Genomic DNA, 9156 nt, shown 5'->3' on the forward strand with positions numbered 1-9156 from the left:
CGCCCCAACCCCCTGATTGGCCGTGCTCTGTGTGTGACAGGGTGCGGCGCCCCAAACCCCCCCCCCCCCGAGCCCTACTCTGTGTGTGATGGGGTAGAACCATAACCTCCCCATCGGCCCTGCCCTGAGTGTGACAGTGGCAGCACCCCAACCCCCTGATCGGCCCTGCTCTGTGGGTGACAGGGGGTGGTGCCCCAACTCCCCTATCACCCCTACTCTGTGAGTGACAGGGGGGAGCTCCCCAACCCCCTGATGGGCCCTGCTCTGTGTGTGACAGGGCGTGGCGCCACAACCTCCCTATCGCCCCTGCCTTGAGTGTGACAGGGGGCGGTGCCCCAATCCCCCAATCCGCCCTACCCTGAGCATGACTGAGGGTGGCATCGCAACCTCCCAATCCACCCTTCTCTGTGCATGACAGGGGAAGGTGTCCCAACTCCCCAATCGGCCCTGCTCTGAGCCCGACCAGGGGCTGCACCTAGGGATTGGGCCTGCCCTCTGCCACCCGGGAGCAGGCCTAAGCCAGCAGGTCGTTATCTCCCGAGGGGTCCCAGACTGCGAGAGGGCACAAGCCGGGCTGAGGGACCCCCCTTTCCCCCCCAAGTGCACAAATTTTTGTACACCGGGCCTCTAGTGTGTATATATATATATATATATATATATATATATATATATATATATATATTTGATAGTATTATAGATGTCTTCCATTTCTCCTTACCCCCTGTGACATCACTTTTTTTTTTACCTAGTTCTCTTCCTGTCTCTCCAGCCATTTTTATGTAGCCCCCCCATTTTATATGTTCTCCCATTGCTTCCGTAATAAACTCCATGCTGATCGTTTTCACATCTCATTTCAATATCAACTTCTTCCTTAAATTTAAGATTCACATTATCAGCTACTCATTAATTGTATCCATTTGAATGTTGTCCAGAACCTCCCATTTAATTTAATCCCCTCCTCCCATCCTTCCTTCTTACATGTGCTCTACATATAATAGTTGCTCAAGAAATATCTGAATTAAAATGGAAATATTCTTGATATTTTGAATAACATAATTCTACCATTCTTGAATATTAGAAAGCTTAATGCAATTCTTGGCTTTACCCTGTCACTCTTAATTCTAGTTAATCACAAAATGGTATTGATTTTACTCTAATGTTTCTTAAATTCAGGAACTCTCCATTCTTTTTTTTTTTTAATGCAAAAGAGTCTTGCTTTTATTGTGAATTGGGATCACCAGGATTTTATGGATGTCTGGATGCAGCTCCACATTGATCAAGTCCGCTGGGAAATGAGGAGCAGGGCCGAGAAAGTGGGGTTTCTATTTGCAGAGCATGTCTGTAACTATCTTGGTATCTCTCATAACTGAGGTTCTCTATTACATTTTTCTTGCTAAAATATTATTTTCGTTAGTCATATTTTGAGAAGACAGCCTCAATTTCTACTTTGTAATTCCCATGTCACATCTTTGCATGGTTTAGTGATATTTTTGCTGCTTGCTGTACTTGTAGGGTGGTGTGAGTGAGGTTCTTGAAAAGTCAGCAAGTGTGGGTGGGCTCTGCCTTTCAGGGTCTCATTCATTTTAGTGCTGCCAATCAGGGGACCCAGGTCGCTGTGGATTTGGACTAAGGTCTTTTGTGCCCTGTTGAAGGAGGGAATGAGATGGATGACTGCCCAGCTCCCAGGTAGCACCTGAAATGCAGGCTTTCTCCATTCTCATAGCAACTACTTTAGTAGAGTTGTCACCATCTCTCTCTATTGACATAGGTTTCAAACTGGTCCCCAGATTAGTGTCTACAAGTGAATGACAAGAAATGTGAGTGACAGAGATGTGTGAAAAGCTAACTGCAATGTGAAACCACAGCCCCCAAGTGTGCAGCTTAAGATACCAAAAACACTTTTGAAAGGACAATTCCTGGTTGCGGAACCAAAAACCTTGTGAGAAATATCAAGCTAAGGAAATTGAGCTTGTAAATGATTCTATGAAAGTTCTTATTGTAAACACTTGCTCTCCATTTTTCACCAAAACACCTTGATGAGACAAAGCTGAGCTTATTCTCTTCACATGATGGGGGAGCATCACATCAACAGAGACATATTATCATCTACGTATAGTAGACAGGGTGAATTCAAGATATTTATGAGATTTTAAAGTCTGGTTTAAATCTGGCTTTTCATTTGGACAAGGGGCTTGGTTATGATTAGATAAGGATCACAATACAATAGCTTAAACGATTTGTGGACCCAGTAGTCCACCTATTGACTTTTAGGACTTTCCTGATGGTTATTTCAGGAAGTTCCTGGAATGTATAATAAGTTTATTTTCAAATTTTACCTTTCTAGAAAAGAGTTTCCTGGAATAGTAAAATTAAATTGATAAAGGCAGTGAAAGAATAAACTCTTGCTTATGTAGACAGTAAGCTGTATGGGTATAGATGCTCTCAGTTTTCATATAAAAAGAAAATTAAAAGAAAATAAGAAAAGGATGAAAAGATACACATTAAATTAATAATAGTGATTATTAACATTTAATTTATATTTATTATCATATCTTTGTTGTAATCTGACCTAAGCCAATTTTGACTTCACAAGTGTTAGGTTTGAATATCTATAGCTACACATGCACAACTTTGCTACTGCATGTTATGTTACAACAAACAGAAGTCTTAAACTGAATTATCCTACCCATACATTTATGAGCAATTAGGCACAAAAAAAAGTCGTACAGGCTTTTACAATAGGGAAAGATGTGCTTCATCTTCCTGAGCATGTTAACAAGCATCTTGCATGAAAAATTTCACTCCAAAGCAATTTTTCTGACAGTAGGTTTAGCTAATCTATTTGAATCATGGAACAAAATCTTTTCTTACTAGTTTTTTGAGTACAGAAAGGAAAGGAGTTCCAAATGTACGGCAGATGTGCAAGACAAAATGCACCAAAGAGATCATTTTATTCAGGCTATTGTAATAGGGAGAATGTTAATTAATGAGGAACATCTCAAAGAAAAAGAAGGGAGCCTGAGGTTTTATAGAGGCAGGTAAATAAGGGATTTATCCATGAGGCATATGGGAGTCATAAGGAAGGATGTAGATGGCTCTTATCTGGGAATATATGAAAACAGAGTGGTCCTTTGAGGTTAGCTGTAATATAAAGCAGATTCTTAACTGTTGATAATGATGGGGTTCAGAACACACTACCCTAAAATGTGGTACCTTGTCATATTGAATATTTTAAGCTGAAGGAATTTGAGAAATGGCAAACCAGATTATAATACCATCATGAAAGAGATGCTTACACTGTACCCAAAGGAAAGAAGCATTCTTATCTCTGAAGATGGAAGGAATCTGATCAAACAGGTCTTGCTAAGTTTCCCCAGTTTACTACCCTTAGCTCAAGCCTTTTTGTCTTATCATATTCATTTTTCCAAGACTTTCCACTTTTCATAAAACCTAGTATAGGAACAGTCAGGTTTAACTGTTTCTTTTGTGTCTTCATTTCCTTCTGAAGGCTCCTGTGTCATGTAAAGCTTTTATTAAATAAATATGCATGCCTTTTTCTTGTTAATCTGTCTTTTGTTAAAGACCCAGCTAAGAACCTAGAAGGATTGAAGGAAAATATATATTCCTCTCCTACACTGCCTTCTTATAGCACAGGACTGAGATAAATTTCAGTATTTTCACAGGTATTCTTTAGAAGGTATTAAGCTGCTGGGCTCACCTGGTTTTATATACCTTTTGTGCAAGGATGGAGCTGCCTGTAGAATATTTCTAGATAATACATATGTTTTGAACATCAGTGATTAACATAAGTTGTTTTGAGAAGAATATTTTAGATAGGCTGACCAGAGGAGGCCTCTCCGAGGACATAATTTTGAAACAAAGACTTGAATTCATAAAGTGAGGAAGCCATGCAAAAAAGAATGGTGCTCCAGGCAGAAGGAACAGAAAGTGCCAAGACTTAGAAGCATAAATGATCATTTGAAAGTAAAAGAGACCACCCAAATGAGAGCAAACTGATTATTCAGAGCTTGTTATAGCAATGGAGTCAGCCACTACCACTTGCATTTGGCAGAGATCCAAAGGCAGGAAAGAAGTAGGGTATAGTTTCAGATATGCCCGGTTTGGAGGCTGTTGGCATGGGGAAGCTGTAGGAAGGCTAACTAGACGCAGGGTGTCCTATGTGATTGATTACAGGTACATATTTAGCTTTCTGTGACTGGTCCTAAGTTGGAAGCTGGGACAAAAATTGGAGAAGTTGTCAGTTGTTAACCATGTCCTGGTTGTTTGGAGCTGATTTTTACAAGAGTATTGTTTGGTTTTCTAGGTTAGTTGCTAGAGATAATAGTCTGACTCCCTCAAGTCTACTTATAGAAAGTAAGTTGGTTTCTTGGATTGGTTTCTGCAGATTGTGCATCAGAGTTCTATTTTTATATATGGTCTGGCCATTGTGTGTTTGCATATTCAGTCTCTCAAGTATGACATATTTGAGAACACTAGGAGGGCTAATGCGACTGGAAATGAGGGAAGGAGCAGAAAGTATTATATTCGTGGAGAAAAGGACTGGTAGGGCCTGAAAATCCATGGTAATGAGTTTAGTTTTATTTAAACGTGATAAGAACTCTTTGGAGTATTCTCCACAGGGAAGTGAAATAAACTGATTTATAGTTTTAAAAGGTTACTTTGGGTCCTGGCCAGGTAGCTCACTGGTTGGAGCATAGTCTTAATATACCAAGGTTGAGGGTTCGATCCCCAGTCAAGGTACACACAAGAATCAACCAATGAATGCATAGATGAGTGGAACAACAAATCGAGGCCTCTCTCTCTCTCTCTCTCTCTCTCTCTCTCTCTCTCTTCCTACCTCTCTTTCTCTAAAATCAATAATTTTTTTTAAATGGTTACTTTAGCTGTTACATGGATTATAGAGACTCTATATAGAGAAGAATAACGCAGAGAGGCCATCAGGGAGGCTGTTGCCATAGTTTATGTGAAAGATGTGAAGTAATTGATAACATGCACCTCCCTCAAAATATGCCACTTTAAGATATTGACTATTTTGAGTTAAAAGCACTTGAGAAAAAGCAGATGCAAGTAGGACACTCTGACCTTTCTCCTTAAAAAAAAAAAAAAATCAACCCCCCCCCCCCAACAATAACAACGGGAGGTCAAATTTCCATGTGAAAGATGTTCTCTCTATACCAGAAGAAAATTCCTGTCTCCAAGAACAGGTGGTTGAGGCTGAGAGAATTCTGTACGAACAACACTTGTTAAACTACCCTTAATCTTCCTGGGCACTGTTCCACCTAATTAAATACCCAGCGCAAGCCCCTTTGCCTTGCCATGTTTTCACAATTTACTATACTCTGTACAATTCAGTATATAAATGTTCAATTTCAACTGCTTCTTTGGGGCTTTATTTTTCTTGTGAGGACTCCCATGAACATGTAAAAAAACGTGTATGCTTTTCTCCTGTTAATGTCTTATGTTAGTTTAATTCTTTCCTCCCCTACAGATCACAGTGATCTGAACCAGGATAGTAGCTGTGGAGGTGATAAGAAGTGGTGGATTCTGGACATGTTTGTAAGGTACAGTCAGTGGAATTCATTAATGAGTTGGATGTCAGGTGACAGAGAATAATCAAGAATATCCAGTATGTTTAAACTTAGCAAATAGGGGTGCCATTATTAAGATGAAGAAAACCTCGGGCCGGGGGCAGGGGCAAGGGCAGGCTAGAAGGGGTCAGTGGGGCAAAAAGGGGATATATGTAATACTTTCAACAATAAAGATTTAAATTTTTTTAAAAGATGAAGAAAACCTTTCTGAATACCTTATGCTTCTTCATTAAATTATGTCTATGTATCCAGTTGGCATATGATACTTGAGGGTAAGGATGTTGCCTAGTCATGTTTTCCCTCTACTGTGTTTATTAAAAGATTATATACCCCGGACAGATTTCAGTGAATATTTCTGACTGATTCCATTAAATAAATTGGAAAGAAAAGTTCTTGATGCTAAGCCACCAGGCAGAGTTTCTAATAGATGTGCCTTTATTTATTTCTCCACTCTTGATACTTCAGTAAAGGAAATGCTGAACACTTAACAAATCTACATTTTTCCCTGAGGGGATAAATTGACCTGCTTATTGATGTATTCATTCTAGTCAAAGTGGCTAAATGCTATAACTGGAGCTGAAAGAATTCAGAACTTAAATTCATTTGAATATAGAGTTTAAAAAAACCCACACAACTCTTTTGCATTTCGATCCTGGAGTAAAGGAAACAGATCAATATTCACCAGAGAATTATAGCCAAATTGTAAATTAGGATACAAATCTGTTAATTGTGTTCTCATCCTAAACTATTTGTTAAGTGTCCAAGTAAGGACAGTCTTCTGCTGTAATTTAAATCTGGATTTTTTTGTTTTTTGTGAATTTGCAAATGGAACATAAGGAGCCCCCTTCCCCCCCCCCCGCATATTCTATCATGATACTCCTATTAACTACTGTGTTACATAGAAATATAAGGGAATATAAATATTCTGATGGTAATGGAATTTATATATGAAAAGCAAGTTATGCATATTCAATTGCTGGTTTCAGAATCTCATCATTACTGTGTAAACTACCTTGTTTTGATTGATTATGTACATAAATCTGTTATAGGCACCCAAAACACCAGGAAAGGTATTATTGGACCCCTCCCCCCAAGTCAAAGGGAGAGGGCTGTCCTCACTTTGTTTCTTGTCTTGTATTAATGAATTTAAACAAGTGACTCCAGATAATTTCATTGTGTTAAAGCAAATTTATTAAGAAAGTAAAACATGCAAATTTATTAAAGGAGCAAGGCAAGCAAATATATCACCTGATATAAAGTGTGGATGGGCTTTCTCAGCTAATCCAAGGAGCAAGTGAGGTGGAGGCTTTCTGCCTTATATACTTTTCTGTCTATAGATTTTTAAATTCCTCTGTTAAATATCTTGGTACATATTAATTTTCAAGGTTCCCCTTTTACTTTGTTGTGGCTTTCCCAGAATTTGTGAGAAGCACCTGACAATTTTATCTTACTAAGCCCCAAGACTGCTGGCTTTTCTGTTTAGAGAGTGAAAAAAACCTGCCCTTTTTTCCTTTCCCCTTCTCCCTTCCTTTCCTGCATTCTCTCATTAGAGAGCCTTTTCATCATTTTCTCTCAAGTGTCCTTGGTTTTGGAAAGATATTAGCTTGTTATTTATAAGCTAGCTGCAAGTTGTCCAAACTGTTTGGCCTTGTTTAATTTTCTTGTCTCAGTTTCCCTATTCCTCCTGCCCTGGAATTTTCCCAGCTTCTTGCTATCCTGTAACAGATCCAATATAAAAGTGCATGACTGTCATGCAAAGCTATTTCCTTCCATGAAATTCCAAAGAAATAGCCATCAATATATTTAATTTTTTATTTTCAAGATTTCCATATGGTTCTTTCCCTAATTATCATATGTATTTGAATGAAAGCAAGTTTTTGTTTATTACCTACATTTTCATTTATTCTTCCTTCAAAATTGTGCTGTAATACTAAGTTTGTGATATCACCAGTGTTTTCATGACAGCCTATTATGATAGCAAATAGAGGCCCGGTGCACGAATTCATGCACGGGTGGGATCTGGCTGGCTCACCCTGATGGGGGCCGATCGGGCCAGGCCGGCATGGGAGAGGGGACTTGGGAGGTTGGCTGGCCAGCCCTGCCCCTGATCAGAGTTGGGGGGCCAATCAGGGCCTGGGCTGGCCTGGAAGAGAGGCTGCGGGTGGTTGGGGCCACAGTGCATGCCATAGTGATTGGTCATTCTGGTCTTTCTGGTCGCTTAGCTTTTATATATAGATAATGTAATAGAAAAAAAATGCAGGTTCAGCTGCCTGCCATAATGAAAGCCAAACTCGTGAGTCAGGTGCTGGTGCACAAGGAAAGAGGTTTTATTCAGGTGCCCCGCGACCTGGGAGAATGGTGGACTTCCATCTCAAAGACCATCTCTCCTTCCTACTCAAGTCTTCGGTTATTATAGAAGAAAGGGGAGGGCTGTTTTTCTATCCAATTATCTTGCTAGCTTTTTGCACACATGAGTCCTGTCAATTCATATTTCTATCTTTCAGTGGGCTCAGGCCTTGTCCATTCATCTTTTTAGCTTTTGGCATGCTTAGTGTAAGAACTTCCCCCAGTGCCATTTTGGCCAATGGGGGAGGCTCCCTGGCACTCCAACTGACTATCTGTAGTAACAATAGCACATGTTCTGGTTAATAACTTATTAAACAAAATTAAAAACTCTGATTAGAAAAAATGGAGGCATTCAATCTTAAATTATTACCAGAAAATAAAAAAGATTATAAAGTTGTACTAGGCAAATAAGCTAAAGTTTCCATTTGCCTGCTTGCATCAAAGCCCAATAAAACATGAACAGCAGCTTGCAGCAAAGAATGTAAGGGTTTATTTTTAGGAAGTGGCCCATGCTTGAAGACAGGTGAGCTAATGCTAAAAGATCTGACTCCTCAATGGCTTCCAGGGTATGAGTTATATAAGGGAAAAATTATTAATAATAATGACTAAGGGAGTTAGGGTCATGGTCAGGACTGTGGTTTCTACTGATTGGTCAGTGCAAGGATAGTGGGTAGTTGATTAATGCTTCTGGCCCTGATGTCAGCCAGGGCATGGCATCCTCTGGTTTTACCACTTTTCTGCATCTGGAGCTAAAACACAACTGAGGCCTTGATCTTATCTCTAGTTTGACTGAAACTATCTCTGGGGTCAATAGACCTGAGTCTTTGTTCCTAATATTATTTGATGTTGATCAGAATCTCATTGCCCTGAAGGCTTAATGATAAAAGGAGTGGACATGCAAGGGAGAAGGAGGCAGGTGAGTCACAGTGCTGGATGAGGCCAGTTTGAATCAAAGGAGAAAAGTTCTCATTAAAGAAGTAAAGTTTCTAAGTGGTTATATATGCTAGTAGGAAGCATTTGTTTTATTTTAAAATTATTATTATCTATATTTTCCTCATGTAAAATCCCACTAAGATAGGCTCCACTAAATCAGACATTTTCAGAAGTTAACGTGTCAACATAAAAAATGCCCAAGTTTATAGATAATTTTATGAGTTAATTTACATCAGATTGATGACAATTGCCAGAAAGCATGAATCTT

Source organism: Myotis myotis, unplaced genomic scaffold, assembly GCF_014108235.1.
Source record: "Myotis myotis isolate mMyoMyo1 unplaced genomic scaffold, mMyoMyo1.p scaffold_m19_p_4, whole genome shotgun sequence".
Taxonomy (NCBI): Eukaryota; Metazoa; Chordata; class Mammalia; order Chiroptera; family Vespertilionidae; genus Myotis; species Myotis myotis.